Genomic DNA, 18,153 nt, shown 5'->3' on the forward strand with positions numbered 1-18,153 from the left:
AGATTGTGTGTAAGTAGGCTGGACTTGCATGCCATACTTCTTGGATAGTAACTATCCATTTTAGGACTATCAAAAACTCCTTTACAATTACCATATTTTCTTACATGGTAGTTCTAAAAAGTACCCTCCTCAATTGTTCTGGTCAGCACCCCTATTTCTGATAATTTTCAGGAAAGAAGCGTATTTTTTAAAAAAATGATCTTATCTTCTGTTTCCGATTTTTATTTTGTTCTTTATTTCCACAAAAGATCAATAACAATACCCTTTATATAGGGCAGTATTTTTACATATCTAAAAATATTTTTATATTTAGCCTCACATCTACTTTTGGACACTTTCATTATTATATGAAATAAGTGAAGTGGTCATCATTTTCTCCGTTTTATAGATAAGGGCTTTGAAACTAAGGTAGGGCCAAGAAAAAACGAGAGAAGCGGATATATAGTCTCGATGTCTTGAGTCTTGGACCTGAGTTTATCCCCTTCCTTCTGAAGAACAACATTTATCAAAGTGGGAGAGGAAGGCAGGCATTTTCCCTCCTCAGGGGATAGCTGGTAGTGACTGGAGACGTATGTGGTTGTCCAAACTAGGGACAGGGTGCCACTGGCGTCTAGATAGTAGAGGCCAGGGATGCAGCCAAACATCCTACAACACACAGGACAGCCCCCACAGCAATGATAATCCAGTCCAAAAAGTCAGAAGTGCTGAAGTTGAGAAATCCTGCCTTAGAAAACAACAAAGTGACATTCCCTTTCTTTCCTGTTTTTCTACACATACTAAAGACTAAATGCTAATTTATGGACCACCCATTGAATATTGAAACTCAATAATCTACAAACAGAAATTTACCAGACAGGAAAATGAAAAGTACCCAGACTTTGGAGGTTGATTAAACTGCTTTGGAACTCTGGTTTTTCTACTTAATAATAAGTTTCCTTTGGATAAACCGCTTAACCTTTCTGTGCCTTAATTTCCTCTAGTGTGAAATCAGAATAATAATCCCCACTTGGCAGGATTTTTAACAGAATTAGACATACAGTAGATTATTAGCACAGAGAAACTATTATTTTTTATTTTTCTCTCCCCCCTTTTCAAGTGGCCATCTCACCTTTTGTGCCCATAGGGTGTTTTCTGTATGCCCAAGGTTCCTCAGTTTGGTGGCCCACGGATTAGGCTTACTCTGGGAACATTGGGAGCACCTGTCTAGTAAATCACCTTTATAGTAAGTACGCATACTAGTAGCCTATCTCTTGGAGACAGTGCCTGGTTTTCAGAGCTGTACAAGGATCGCCTTGGATAAGCAGCATAATTGACAGAAATTATGATTTATTGATTCACTTCACCCTGTTTTGTCTCCCTCAGAATTAGAATGAGCTCAGGGTGTGGTATACAGTCTCCACTAAAGTCCCAAAAGGAGGGAACAAGACTATACAAGGAAGAGAATAGATATTGCAGTGAGCTAAACTTGGGTTCGGTCTTATGGGCATCTCTTATAGCTGCTTATTTTTAAGCAAATCCCTTAGTGTTTCTATGTCTCAGTTATCTTTTCCATAAAATAGGACTTTCCTAGGAATAAACTAGATGATACTTGTAACACAGTCCTAGGTACATGCTTAACGAATAGCAACAAATATATATAGGACATTTGGGAATCTGAGTACAAGGGTGATTTAAATAAAAATATGGTTCCTGTAAATGTAAAGTTTAAAATCTAGTGAGGAAGTCATAAAAAACAAGTAACGCATGAAATAAATTATAAATGGATGCCTTGTAAAACTCTATGGAACAGTTTACTGTATAAGACATGGGGTCACAATGAGTCAAAATCGATTCAATTGCAACTAACAACAACAAAACTGGTATAAAGAAAACAGTGTAACAGGAACAAACTTTACATAAACAGGTCAGGGGAAGGCCTACAGAGGAGGTGACAATTATACTGGGACTTAATTTTGTGTGTGTGTGATTGTGTGCGTGTGTACATCTGTGTGTATGTTAGAGTGGTATGTGAGAAAAAAAGGGGAAGAGTATTTCAAATTGAGTGAAAGCATCAGAAAAGGGCAAGCTCCCTCCAAAACAGTACTTACTACACGTCCTTTTGAAGTTGCCTTAGGAGTTAATAGGATAACTTGAGAAGTACACTACTGTTTCATTATGTAACACATTGATGGTTCCATTAATGTACCTAACAAAGTCCTGTCTTCTAATGTTATCACCTGATACAATGATTCATGGGTAAATTGTAGACCCTTTTAACAAACTGGCGGGTAGCATAGCTTGGACCAAGTTCATTATTTAAATAATACTTCTCAGTTTCTTTCAAATAACTGTCCAGAGACAGCTGCCAACTGTGTTTACAAGAGTCTAAATATCTGGTGTATTTATTATTGTAGGTTATGGAATAACAACTTGTTTTAAAAGTCAGATGTAAATATGTGTCCTTTATTTGACATATCATCCTCTACTTAAGCAGTTGCCATCAGGTCAGTTTTGACTCATGGTGACCGCACACGTGTCAGAGTAGAACTGCACTCCTCAGGGTTTTCAATGGCTGATGTTTTGGAAGTAGATCACCAGGCCTGTCTTCCAAGGTGCGACTGGGTGAACTCAAACCTCCAACCTTTTGGTTAACAACTGAGTGTGTTAACTGCACCATACAGGGACTTTGTCCTTTGCTTAAAGAAGAATAAAGAGACATCTTTGGAATCTTCCTTGATCTTGCCAGGGACAGTTATGTTCTTCATCCACCTCAACCTCTATTTCTACCCCTCTACCCACTCCTTTGGAAACCCTGGTGGCATAGTGGTTAAGAGCTACAGCTGCTAACGAAAAGGTCGGCAGTTTGAATCCACCAGGCACTCCTTTGAAACCCTATGGGGCAGTTCTGCTCTGTCTTATGGGGTCTCTATGAGTTGGAATCGATTCGATGGCAACGGGTTTGGTTTTTGGTTTTTACCCATTCCTACTTAGTTACATCCTGTCCCATGCACACACACTCTGTACACGTTTCTTGTAAAAGGGCTTGATAATCACAGTGCTATTTGTTTGTGTGTTCACCTCCACATTGTGAGCTGCTTACAGCAGTTGCTGTGGCAACTATGTATCTCCAAAATCCAGTACGGTGTCTGCTTTAGAATGGGGACTCAGTAAATGTTTGCTTAATAAATGAATACATCAGTAAATGAGTGAAAGTTGAACTAGTAGACTTCAGCAGTGAATATCTATATTCACCAAAAAAACATAACGTATATAAATAGAAGAACTTAAACATTCGCCTTACTTTGCTAACAAAAAATAGTTTAGTCAGAAACTTTCAAACTTGAAAGCATTGCCCTATAACTACACTCTCACTTATTCTAAAATAAAGATTATTTCTCTCTTTCCTTTTCTGTTTCTTCTCTGTGATCTTGCATCCAACGATGGAAAAAAATCCTCTTGTTTTCTCATCTGAAAATGGACAATGGAAGGAAGTAAGACTTGGTTTAGGAGTACTCATCAATCTATTTCTTGAAATGCCCCTATAGGCTGTGAGGAATGGGTGAAGGAAGGAAAGACGGAGTGGCCGAGGGTGGGCAAAGAGAGAGAGAGATGACCTGCTACAAGTCCACAATTTATTTTGGAGTCTCCTTTTTCATGCATGGAAATGCTTGTATACTCCACAGTGCACCAATGTTTCTTTTAATAAAAATAATTTTCCCATATCTTCAAGTATAACTAAGAATATGTGACATTTTTTATTCCTTGGCTTCACATGCTCTCTGGCACCCAACTGATCATACCTCCTACCTACTGTGCTGAATAACATGTGTATAAGCATACAGGCACATGTGTACATTTTCGCTAGAGGGAGGGTCTATCAGAACTTCAAGGGGGTCTGTTCCCCCAATTTTTTTTTTTTTTTTTTAGGATTTATATAGCAAGGGTATGAACCAGTAAGAGTGTAAATATGGGGACCTGCGATGCTGGAAATAGCCATATTGTCTTTTGTAAGCTTTCTTTTCTGTCCAGAAGCTTCCAGATATTTCCAGGTATTTGCATTTGGATGGGATATTTTCTCCAAGTGCTGAAATGAAGGCATTTAAGTGTATTATCAATGAAGGCTATTTTTCATTGTTTTTGATTGCTATAGGAGACCACGTAAGCCTACAGCTGAGATTCATTGAACCACCCTTCTCTTCCTCAGGGAGCTGTTATTTCAATAAAAACAATAGAATCAGTTAGCATAGGTAATAAAATAATTATAGTAATTTATTTTGGCTATTAAATGTTGCATCCCCTTAGCTAATCATCCACTTCAAGCTATTATTCAAATTGTTCTGCTTTTTTTTGCCTTTAAGTTAAACATCATGAATTTCTATGCACTGATAAATCCAAAACTAATAAATTCCTGATGTGTTTCTCTGCACTGCAACTACCGACAACTCTATCTTGTTAATTCAATGTTACCCAACACCAGTGAAAGATGTTTTCTAATACACTATAAAAGCAATGAATTACATGTCACCTAACTATATACCAAGTTACAAGTATATGTAGCCTTCATTACTGTATGGTTACAGAGCACTCTTTGTTTATAAACAAAGGAAGTATCTGAGAAGATTTTAATGATGAGCCCTCAGAGAGCCATCCTTTTAAAAACAACCTCAAACATCTCCTGCCAACATTTGGTCCCTGAAAGAATGTCTTTTAGAATTCAAAAGATCCTAATATACGTTTCACTATATGACAGAATTAGGTTTTTAATTAATTTCAGTTCTCTTCAGTTTCATATCCGCTTCATTTTGATAAACTGTAAACCAGGCATATCAAATAATCTGAAAGGTACAGAGTGGTTTTCCTGTTTTGCAGGCATGTTGTGGGAATTGTTCAGAGAGAAACCAAACTGGCACTCGTGATTTTCAGATTCCAGATCGTTAAACAAAAGAAACAGTGGAAATAACTTCAAATGGGTTCCTGAGGAGATAGCATATTCAGGGTTTAACGCTCAGTGTATCTTCATACTGCTATCTGTGCAATTTAAAGGAAACATTTCATTCTTTAACCTTCCCCATCCTTCTCATGCTTTTGAATTCCCCAAATAAAGTAAATGCAAGTTTTATTTTAATTAAAAAGATCCAATTTCTGGAAAACCTTGTCCTTTATTCTAAGAATAATTTCTAAACCTAAAACCTAACACACCTGGGAACTTTTTAGTTAACCGTGTTTAGACTTCAAATATATATGTGTGTGTGTGTGTGTGTGTGTGTGTGTATGTATTTGAGTTTGTGATGAGTATCAGGCAATTGAAAACATAAAAAAAATCTAATGATATTTTGGTGCTAGTATTGTCAAATCAGAATTTCAAGACACGTGTATCCAAATGGATAGTTTTTCACTGATATTCTTATTTTAAAAAATTCTAATAAAAGGTAGAAAAATCTTCCTGCTAAAAAAATAGAATCTTATGAGTTGCAATTGAAAACATGCTAATGTTTTGTTTTTTATTCCAGTAAAGATCTCAGTTATACACCATCCACTTGTCAATATCTGACACTTCAATTAGGGTAAAACAGAAACCTCCACGAGACACGATGCTTTTGAATTAATGGAACTTTTCAATAAAGTAACACGTACACATTTTCATACTTTTTCCCCCTCCCTCTAAATACGCATTCAAATGGATTGATTCCACCTCCTGAGTTGTCTTGGTATTTACAAGACATTAGAATACATCTCACATGGCATTATCTGCAATTCATTACAGCAGGAAGAAAGTGTCCTGCAAGTGTTGGATAATCCTACGTACTCAGTCAAACTGACTGCAGAGCCCCAGTGTGCGGGATCTCTCTGAACTCTCTTTTCCTAGCAATGGTATCAATTGTTCATGGCGATGGAGACCAGAACTTGCAGAATGTCTTTTGTTTTTGAAGGGCCTTCGGAAAGTCAGGCTCCTTATGGTTTTATTTTCAATCATATTTAATCAAAGTCTTTCTTAAAAATAGATGAACTTTGTAGGGTAACCATAACTATCCTTATTGAAATATAATTTGAGGATGATATTTATCAACCCTAAACTGCTGCAAGGGAACCAAATAAATACCCATTCACAAAGGCAGGTCAAGTGAGAAAGGGGTAGGAGATGAAGGAAGCCATTATGTCCATGAGGTGGGGGGAGATTTTACACTTTCATTGGTCCATAAGAGTCCCTTTTCCAAATCAACACCAAGATTAAGGGTGAGAATTTTCTCTAGGTGCTACAAATGTACATTTCTTCCCCTTCCACTTATTATGTTTTTAAATTGCATTTACAACTATAGAAGTTATCTCTCTTTGATTTCTTTCAGGCCCCTCACCCCTTTATAAATGGCTTTGGCAGTAACTATTAACTATGCCAGACAATATTATTTACTATGTTGATCATCTCGAATGAATGAATTTTCCCAATCTGAGAATATATTTTACTAGAAAGGAATATCTTTTTTTATGATTTTATGGACCCAGTTGCTCAATCAGAATTGATTTATTGGAAAAATCATTTAAATTAGTTTCTTTTGTTTAAAAAGCTATGTGTTGAATAGCTAGGAGCCAGGAAGTGACTTCAAGAAGGAAATATAAACGTGTTTCGATGAATTTGAGTAGTACAAAGAATACAAACGGCTTTGCATGTAAATTGACTTTAGAAATTAGACACCATCAGCTGGCAATAGAACACAGTAATACCCTTGGATAAATTCCAGTCAACGTAAAATCTGAGCTCTTTGAAGATACAGCCGAATCTGTTCTCTTAGAAGTAATAGAAAATTTCTGCCAGTGACGGGCTTAACACAGTGGATAACCTTTTCATTAGACAATTATGTGTTTCAGTCCACAGGCTATTCAGTATATATTTTTGTTGTATTTTTTCAGATGTCAGTAACCCTATTTCATAAATTTTAAGTCACACTGAGGTTTTAAACATCAGAAGAAAGTCAATAGATGAAACATTGAGACTATTACATATCCACTGAAAAAAATATTTTTATACTCTCTTTAGAAAAAAAAAAGAAGTTATCGCTCAAAGCTCCACCTAACCATCAAAAAAATCATTGAAAAACCTGGGTGATAATTACCCATATCTTGGATTTTACAGTAAAGAGCTTTTGTATCTTTGCGGCATTTGAAGCTCTAATCCACCTGGTACAATACCCTAGGAAAGGAGGTAAGGAATGTAAAACCGCATTAATCCATTGAGCAGTGTTAAAAAATAAATAAATAAAAGGGAGGAAAAAAAAGTATTACTCTAAGTCGAGCTTTATTACCATCACAATCAATACAAACAAATTTGTAGTCACAGCTCATCTTCAGTGACACTAATTAAAAAGAAAATGATGTGTAATTAATGTGTAATTAAATTGCAATTCCTAATGAGTTTATTTGGGCTATTAGGAACTTACTGTTTAAGCTTGCAAGAGAATCTAGTAAATTTGGTCTGAGTCTGACTTAAAATATATGCCGAAACAGTACAGAGTTCTGTGTTGCTACAGAACATGCATAGATTCAAAACTGTTGAATAAAAATTAAAAAGGGATGGATTATAACTTAAATTAAAACCATAAAAAATAGACCTATCTAAAAGTGAAATGAGCTGCCTGTTGTAGATGGATGAGTCCCACCATTGGCAAAAAGCAAGAAGGGGTGAGGTGCCCGATTTACTGACCATTTAATAGGCAGGCTATAGAATGCAAATTTGTACCAAGAGACTTACGGCTGCTTAAATCATAAACTGCTATGATTGTATGCTTCTAATAACTGTTTGAGGGACACGAGTATTAGACCGAGAGCTTCTAGATATGTTCTATATTACCTTGCCACTCCTGATACATGCAAGAGTTAGAAATAAAAATGTTTTTGCCTCGACTTCTAACTCCAAGCAACCCACGTATCTTTCCCACTATCTTCCCTGAGAAGGTAAAGAAAAAAAGAAAAAGGAGATGAGTTTAAGGCTAACCATTGGTGCTTCATTTGGTGAATGGATTCACAGCTCATTTCCCTGCTTGGGAAACTTCGAAGAACAGATAGGAACAAGGCCTTGTCACATTAAAAGTGGTGCTTAAGCAATTGTCTCTGACTTGGCCCTGGGTCTTAGGAACAAAAAAATCTTCCTAATATCATCCTGTAACACTCTAGTCAGAGAAAGCTATGCAGTGTTTAAACAAATTAAAGAAATTATGTATAATATTATTAATAAAATTAAATAATTAAATAAATTAAGTATCAGAATTCTATTCCAATTAGTTAACTGGAGATATCTGTGCTGAAGATACAACGTGAGCACTCAGTCAGAAACCCAGACCAGGGGGATGTACCAACGCCCCTCAGATCTGTCAAGAACTGTCCTGCAGTTTTGAGCAGAATAAGGGAAGCAGAGTTAAGAAATCCAAAGTAATGGAAGTGTAAAACCCTAGCTTCAATGATAAGCCATGACCGTGGCAGATTGTCACCATCTCCAAATATTCCAGATGACCCTTCTACAGAAGTTTGTCCATTAGGCTTCTTTGTCGCAAGAAAATAATAAAATTGCAAATTAAAAAAAAAAAAATGAGGTTTTTTTTGTTTTTTTTTTTTTTTTTTTTGGTTGTTGTGTTGTTTTGTGCTTGTATGGTAATATTGGTGGGTGTGGTGTAGAATTAAAAGAAGGACTGGAAGATGCCAAGCAATTGAACACTGGGAATGAACACTGGGAAGCAGAGAAACTGGGACCACTCTGAGGTTTCTAGAAACTAGGATTTGATGGGTTGTGGCAACATAGCAACACCACGTAAATGAATCAAATCCAACAATTTCCATCTTTTGTCTTATTCCACTCAGAATTCACACTTCCAGGAAACACATCATGACTGGCCCTGGGTCACCTATTTCTCCTCTGGTCTGGAAAGGGCAGGGCGCATTCAGTGTCATGATCAACAACACTGCCTGCAAGAGCCTTTGTTCTGGGGTAGTTCCCTATAGAAAATCTGTGTACTCTTATTACAGTAAAAGGAATGGGATGTTGGGCAAGAAAAACAAATAGCTTAGTAGATGAACAGAAAATAAAATAAAAACAAAAACACTTGTCTCCCAGAAGGAGCAGAAAAAAAGGCTTTCAACATTCATTCCACAATTATTGATTGTCTGCAGCATGAGGCACTCTGCTTTCATGAAAACCAGCTTTTCCTTCACAGAGCTGCCCGTCAAGGAGGCTACATTACGAAACGCCATCCCTAAGCTTTTAATGGTCATGCTGCTTTAAGATTAAACAAATGTATTTGTGTTTACAGTGTTATTTTTTCCTCCAGTTGAAGATATTTCCCCTCTCTTTTGAATTTTATTTTTTTAAATGAAGTTCTCATGGTTAGGAGACTTAGATGAAGCCTTCAGTCTCAGCCCGACTTTCTTTGTTTAGTGATAGTGTAGGACGTGCAATATATTTGCACACACGTAAAGTGATGATAGCGTCACACCAACTATGAGAATATCAACAATCACAAAAGTGTTCCAGTCTTGGTCATGGTTCTTTATTTGCAGGCAATAAAAGGAAAGACGAGGTTACAGTGCCAGAAACAAAAACTCATTCAAATTAGATCAAGCACAAAAAGGGAAATTATTGGAAGGCTACAAAGGTGTCTCGTGACAACGAAGGTCAAGAACTCAGCTGAGCCATATGATGGACAAATCGGGGACTGGGAAGAGAAGCCAAAATCACCACCATCTAATATCTAAACACACTTGTTCCCTAGCCTTCTTTAGGTCTTAAATCAAAAGACAACAATGTGAGGGCACCCCTGATTGTTCTATTAACCATCAAAATAACACTGCCCCCCCCACCATAATACTCCTAATTTATTTCCCTACTTTCTTTTTCTTCCAAAGCACTCTTAACATCTGCATCAGTCAGGATAAGAAAAGACCTCAAATATCTTAATGGCTTGTAACAACAAAAGTTTGTTTCTCACTCACACCACATGCCCATCACAGGCTAGTTCCTTCTCTGTTCCATGTGGTATATATATATATATATATACACATACATACATACATATATATCTATGGAAACCCCAGTGGTGTAGTGGTTAAGTGCTACAGCTGCTAACCAAGAGATCAGCAGTTCGAATCCACCAGGCATTCCTTGGAAATTCTGTGGAACAGTTCTACTCTGTCCTATAGGATTAAAAATAAAGCGATCAACAGCAGTGGGTTTTATATATATATATATACATATATATATATATATATATAATTGTAGAGTGTTGAATAGGACTACCTCAGTTTTCCAGAGTTGTGGTTGAGACTGAAAACTAAGTTGAAACTCAAAGCGTTATGTACTTTGCGTCCTAAAATGAGCTGCTAAAGAGCCTCCAACATTTGGATCCAGAAACTCCCAGGCTAACCAAGAATAAACACACCTTTAACTTCTCTCATCACCCACTCCCTTCTCTAGTCCCTTTCCTATCTGCAATTTATATAGAAATTAGATAGGAGAAAGGAAGATGAGCATCAGGGTCACAGGATTTTGGGAGAGTGCAGTATTGGTGATGAGATGTTTTCCTCCCCTCTCCACAGAATTTCTTTTCCATAAAAAGTCAAGGAGCTCTGTGCTTAGGGGAGGGGGAGGGATAACTTCAGGTGAATACTGCATAAAGATCAGGGGTGTCAATAAGAAGGAGAAACTAGCATTTCTTCTGTTCCCCATTTGGCTCTCCGATTAGGCAACATGCTTGCTACTCTGGTCCCATGCCAATCTGAGTGGAGGAAGAGAATTGCTAAAATATGCCAGCTGAGGTACACTTGAGCAGGCTGCATTCCTACTATCTTAGCAAAGATGTGAATTTCCAGTGGGCCAGGTAGGTCCTAGGGAAGTAGCTGGTTTAAACCATGATGTTGGTTTCCTACCGAGGAGGGCCACACCAACCTGAGTTTTGGTGGAAGATGGAGAAATGCAGGAACGTACTTGGAGTTGGACCATCCATGTCAAGGAACCAGGCAAATGAGGAGGCTCCATGCGGATCCTATGGAGAACCTCCGCTCATGTTCCTAAGAGAGCCAGGTTAGAAATGCCCGCCACGCAGGAGCATTCATGGTTGGTATTAGTCAACAGGAGTGTTTAGGTGGTACAACAGTAACACGCTCAGCTGCTAACAGAAAGGTTGGAGGTCCAAGTCTATCTATCTCTGGAAGAAAAGTCTGGCTACCTACTTCCAGAAAATCAGCCATTAATAACCCTATGGAACACAGTTCTACTCTAAACACACATAGGTTCACCATGAGTCAGAATCAACTTAATGGCAACTTTTTATTCAAATATATAACAAGCCAACAAGGATGACGTTGCAACCTCAAGGAATTAAGAAAAGAGTCAGTGGACCTTACCTCTTTTTTTCCCATCCTAACATACTGAAAGCATTTGAATTCACAGGAAGGAGGAGAAAACATAGAACTTGAAATCACATAAGAAATTAGAATTTTAAATAGGACTGCCCAGAGTTATAATACCCAAACTTATTCAGAATATTACAGAATCTGCCTAAATTATTTTTAAATAGCCAGAAAGGAAGGCTTGGTAAACCAGGGTTGAAATCAATAATTGGAGAAAAATAAAGTCATTTCATTTTTACACACCAATGAGTTGTGATTCCTCAGTAAGTGTGTTACGCATGAAACCAAATAAATACCATTAAGGGCTCAAAATCTCTTCAAGTTTTTCCTTGTCTGTAGAAGAGTATTTTCCAAATTACGTTTTGTAAATGGGCATGCCAGAGAGAATGACTGTTCCGTGGTATGTTAAAACAAGTCATTGCACACTACATCCCCACTCCAGTGTGCTTTGACTTGTTAAGAGGTATGAAAAATCCTGTAGCTAAGAAATCTGTTAATGTGTTTAACCCAGCCTTTCCCAAATTGACAGCAGATCCTATTTTTGCAGTACTGCTGTTAATTTCCTGCAAAAAGAGTACTTCACGAGTACCAACTACCTTAAGAAAATAATTCAGTGTTTATGTGAAAAGAATGCAGTGTCTTATACACGGGCCTCCAGAGTTCCTGGGTGGTGCGAATGGTTATCATACTTGGTTGTTAACTGAAATGTTGGAGGTTTGAGTCCACCCAGAGGCACCTCAGAAGAAAGGCCTATAGATGTACTTCTGAAAAATCAACCACTGAAAACACTGTGGAGCACAGTTCTACTCTGACACACATGGAGTCACCATGAGTCGAAATCAACTTGACAGCAACTGGTACATGGTCCTCCGCTCTCTAGCCACTACCTAAATTCACAGCTTTACTCATATCCTTGTGCCTTGCTCCAACCAGACAACTTATATAAATGCATCCTTCATTTCCACTTCCATGATTTTGGTTGATCAACACACTCACCTTGGTATTTTCATTGCTGGCTTTATTTATTTCTATTCAAATTTTCCTCACTTTTTTAATTCTATTCCAAGTTCCACCTTCTAATCCATAAAGATTTCTCTAGTCTAATTAAGAACCACTCCTTATTTCTCTCTACACTCACAACATCTTACAATGCCTTCATTTAAACTCCTCAACACAGGCTACCTTTTTTTGCTATTACTTATGATACTTCTAACAATATTAGTACAAATTTACCAAGTGAGTACTATCAACCAGACACTGCATTCAGTTCTTGTCAAAGCAACCCTGTAAGTGATATTATTACATCTGTTTTACTGATAAACTGAACCGTAGATAGGAAAAATAACTTGATGAAAGTCTGGTAACTAATAAATGGCAGAGCTCAGACACTACTCCAAGTCCATCTGAATCCAAACCCATGCTCTTAACCACTGTGCAGTAATTACTCTTCCTCTTTGTCTGCAAGGATTATGTCAAGCTCATCTTTATACACACTCTCTGAAAACAAAGTGCCTTCCAGATACCTAGTAAGCATTTTAGGATTAAATCAAAGCTACATGGCCTCAGCATCATGAGGTGATGAGAAAGTACCTCCATGAAAATCACTTGTCTGAGATTTCAAGGCATGAAGTTCTTTGCAATTCACCTGTCATTTGCTCCTTTGGAATTTTCTTCCTAGGGTATCTCATTATAATGCATCACCTAAGTGCCTCTTAGTTATAACATCTAATGCAACATGACTAGCGCAACCTGAGCACATAAGCCCTGGAGAACTGAAGAGCAGGAAGGTTGTTTTCTGCACACTGTGGATTTAAAGGAAGTTATAAAAATATATGTTAAAGGTCAGCAATGAACCTCTGAGTTAAGAGCCCTGCAGTGGAAGGGTCCTATCTTTCTTCATAGTGCACCAAACTTCTGTATTCCCATGAAAATTGAGTTGAATAAGCCATGCAAGCAGCCCACTTTATTTTTTCTAAGAAAATTGCCTTATTAATGTGCATTATGGAAATATTGCTCCATGTCCGACCTAACAAGAAGAATTTGGACTGTGTGTGCTCATGGAAAATTGCCTCCTGTGCTTTTCATCCTAGTGGATCCCAGGGAATTTTCTGAAACTGATTTTTGGCCTCTGCGTGCTTCTTTAACAATTGCCTCCTCTGAAAACAATCCCCTCTGAAATGACCTCCTTCCCAAACACCCCCAGTGCCACCCAGACATGGCAACCAGCTCAGCAGTTCAGTGACCCCCAAATAAATGTTTCATGGGGGACTGGATCTCCAGGCCAGGAAGAAATCAACCTAAAATAATAGCACAGTCAGTAAAGTGTAGTGGTTAGCTTAACCATGTGGACTGTTGAGTCCTGCAGACTTGGGCTCAGATGCTGGCTTTGTCCCTTAGTAACTGTGTGACCATGGAGGATTTATTCATGATCTCTAAGCATCAATTTCCTCACCTTGTAAATAAGAGAAAAGTTAATAGTAAAATGCTTCCCCTTCTTAAGGTTATTGTGAAGTGAAATGTGGTAAGTTTGGAATGTGGCTGGCACAATATCTAATACAAAATAAGCCTCAATAAACAGTAGATAATAAATTCAGTAATTATAGTAAATGTTATAAAAAAGTTTGTGATGGTTAATTTATTATCCACTGAATGGTTCCTTTTGAAAAAGATCATGGAGGGGTTAGCATAAAGGAGAAGGCAAACAAATCAACCTATAAGGGTAAAATTTCCTACATGGAGGGTACCACTACAAGACAAGTGTGTTTCAAGTTCAGAGAAGACATGAATTTTCAAGTAAAAGGAAGCAGGGAATGAACCTCCTCTGCACCTACCTTATTTACCTACCTTGTGAGTTTCTAAGTCTACAGTGGATCAGAATTAACGGTTACTTCGATGTTGCAAAAGAAATCTTTTTTCCAACACAAAGCTCTATCATTTTTGGTCTCTTTAGAGCAAGCAGCATGGAAGAAACCTTGTAAGTTTCAAATTCCAGTGGCTGTATAGATTTTTTACTCTAGTTCTTGACAAATCTTCTCTGCTTTCCCACCATATGAAAGCAAGAAGGTCATAAATCACACTTTTATTTTTAAAAGACACTATCATAAGTACCTTTTAAATAGCCCAATAGCTCTCGACTTTATACATCTGGAAGCATAGACTTCCTCCCAGATAGTATAGATTCTGTGTACCTTTTTTTTTTTTATGCTTTTAATGATGAGCCCTGAAATTACAGACCTGTGATAATTGCCATAAATGAGGAAATATATTTTTCCAGGTTACCCACCTTATATTTAAAATTCAAAGATAAATCTTAGGAAAGACATCATGTAGGATTATTTCAAAATTTCTCATACTATCTTCTACCAGACTTTCTTTAGTCTTCCTACCTTGCAATCAGTTTACTGAAGAAAACTGAAGGACTAGACAGACTAGTATAGCTAAGAACATCAGGATGGGTATCAGAAGGGTGCTATTGTTACTCTTGTTAGGTGTCGTCGAGTTGGTTCTGACCCATAGTGACCCTATGTACAACAGAAGGAAACACTGCCCAGGCTTGTGTCACCCTCACTACTGCTATGCTTGCACTCATTGTTGCAGCCACTGTGTCAGTTCATCTCTTTTTCCCTGATGCTCTACGTTACCAAGCACGATGTCCTTCTCCAGGGACTGGTCCCTCCTGATAACATGTCCAAAATATGTAAGACATAGTCTTGCCATTCTTGTTTCTAAGGAGCATTCTGGTTGTACTTCTTCCAAGACGGATTTGTTTGTTGTTTTGGCAGTCCATGGTATAGTCAATATCCTTCACCAACAACTTAACTCATCGGCGTCAATTCTTCTTCAGTCTTCCTTATTCATTGTCTAGCTTTCATATGCATATGAGGTGATTGAAAACACCATGGCTTGGGTCAGGAGCACCTCAGTCTTCAAGGTGACATCAAATATCAGGGGGAAGGGAGGAGAGAAAGAGAAAAGAAAGAAGAGATTAAAAAAAAAATGAAACAAATTAATTTGAATAGTATGGAAAATAAAAGGGATAAAGATGTCAAGAAAAATGAGAAAAAAAAAATGGGAAAAGTTAATTGTACTAAACAAATTTGTCACTCAGGTTTCTGATGATTGGTAGTCAAAAGCCTTTAAAAGGACCTGTGGACAACAGTCAATTCCAACTCATAGTGACCCTATAGAACAGGGTTGAACTGCCCCATGGGGTTTCCAAGGACAGGCTAATAGATTTGAACTGCTGCCCTTTTGGTTAGCAGCTGAGCTCTTAACCCCTGCACCACCAGGCCTCTTCCAAGATCATACCTGTGCTTATTCAGTGGATCTAATAAAATAAGGATGCTTTTGAGCTATTGATTGGTACAAATATGGCTCGATAGCAGAATCATTACTTTTTTAATCTTGGAACTGCCAGCCCCTACAATTTTCAACTGAACTTCAAGTTGTTCAATTACAGGCTGCCATTACTAATTGTTTTTAAATGTTTTGGGTTTAGGACATATCTAGTTCAGGAAGTTTTGTTCTTCATCAATAGATTTTTTTTTTTTTTTAAGGTCCCAGTTTTTAAAGCTTTATCTGCTTAGACTTAGGGGCATCACAATTTGGATGACTTAAATAACCTTGAAAGAGGAAAGTCAGAATTTGGTTGATCAGTTTGAAAAATGTGGTTTCATTGATTCCTAAATAAAATATAATTTGCGTCACTATGCCCATTTTCCCAATGGCTTTAAAATGATGCACTCCTGTAGGTTTACACGGGCTGGTCCCCCATCTGTCCTACAGTTCTTTACTGGAATTGTGCAGAAAAGGTCAAATGGAGGATAATATGTCAAAAGGCTGTAATTAAGATTTAGAAAGATTAATACTGATGGTATTTAATGAAATTGGCTTTTAGAGGAATGCTCATCTATTACTTTGATATTTAACTTTTTTTCTTATTAGGATGTTAGTGCTAAAAAGACACACACAATCAGTGTCAGAAATTTGAGTTTATACAGATTCCGATGAAGGGGTCACCACTAATAAACGATTGGGGATGTTTTGTGATGCTGATGGTAAAAATTGTTAGCTGTTCCACTTGAAATATAATTTTGTATTTTTTTCACTGCTTGGAAAAAAATTTTTTTAATTGCAGTAAGCAGAAAACTCACATAGCTATAGCTGTATCAATTCACTGCACTGATACAGCTTTTATTTATTTATTTTATTAGTAGTTTCAGATGTTTAAAACAACCTCAAATACACATAGAAAAAAAAAAAAACTCATTTTTTTTTCTTTTTTTTAAACAGAGAGTAAATTTCCCCTCCACTCCTAAGGGTAAAATCCAGCATATCACACCGAAAAACTACTCTGTAATCTAAAATAAAGACCGATGCCTTTTGGTGTTTTGAAGAAGGAGCTGTTTCAAATTGTAAGGAAATTTCCATTTCAAAAATAGCTACTGAACTCTCACAATGACTGCTTTGCATATATTTTTGGTCACAAAAATACCATTGTTATTTTTTACTATGGATATGCAAATGAGATGTTGATAGGATTAAGTTCTGTCACCTTCTGAGACAGTCTCATGCTTGCACTATTGGAGTTTTCGTTTTCCCCCCGCGATTTCCTGTACATTTAATTAAACCCATCAAGCTCATTTTACTTTCCATTCTGCATGAGGCTTCTCTCTCTCTTCTCTTTTTGGCTTCTTCCCTAGAGATTTTCCTCTGAATCCTATTTTTCTCTCTTGGTATTTGTTCTAGGTTGTGACTGTTTCATCACATGATATCATCTTCCATTTGTAGTTAAGAAGACTTCATTTTTCTACCTTATATTTAAAATATGAGAAAATCTCAATAAATAGTTTATGATCATAGGCTCATTCTGACTGATTTTTATTTTCATTAAATTTTTCAGCTGTTTGGATATCATGTAGACTGTTTGCTGTATTTGTTTATGAAAGAAAACTAAATTATTTATTTTGGGCCAGCCTATATCAGGAGCCCTGGTGGCATAGTGATTAACAGTTGCAGCTGCTAATCAGAAGGGTGGCAGTTCAAAGCCACCAACCGTTCCTTGGAGACCCTATGGGGCAGTTCTACTCTGTCCTATAGGGTTGCAATGAGTTGGAATCTATAGCTACGGGTTTTTTTTTTTTTTTCCTTCTTGTTTTTGTTTTCATAGTGTCAAGTGTGAGTTTGTGTGTTTTAAAATTTGAATGGTTGATAGCATTTAGAAACATAGAGGCAGATATTACAACTTTTAGGAATTATTTGTTTTTGATGTTTTTTAAGAAAACCAATTTCAGTGTGAATGCAAGAATGTAAACTCACTGAATTAGGTGGAATAAGGAATACCTCCCTTACAGTAGGAAGGACTTTTACAAATGCAGCATTTGAAAAAGGATTTCTGCTGGGACAGAGAAATACCATCACATCTCTTGTGTTGTTTATGCCCAGGTCATAAACTGAATGATAATCAAATGAGTGGTTAGAATGCATATTTTTATACACCTGCATACATAAACAAATGCATTACTATAATCTACTCACTGTGAAAATTTTTTTATTAGTAGCCATTTCATATATATTTTATAACTATAGCTTAAATATGCGTGTCCTTAAAATTCTTTTTTCTTAATCCAAATCAATATCAAAATTATCTTAAAACAATTCTTTATCTTCAAAGGTAACATGAATATGTACTTTGATTAAATCACTAATTGTTGAAGTTTCACCACCCTTGGCAAAGTGTTTTGTACACATTGAAGTTTCCATATTCTTTCTTTGGAAGTACAA

The sequence above is a fragment of the Loxodonta africana genome, chromosome 2, assembly GCF_030014295.1.
Source record: "Loxodonta africana isolate mLoxAfr1 chromosome 2, mLoxAfr1.hap2, whole genome shotgun sequence".
NCBI lineage: Eukaryota > Metazoa > Chordata > Mammalia > Proboscidea > Elephantidae > Loxodonta > Loxodonta africana.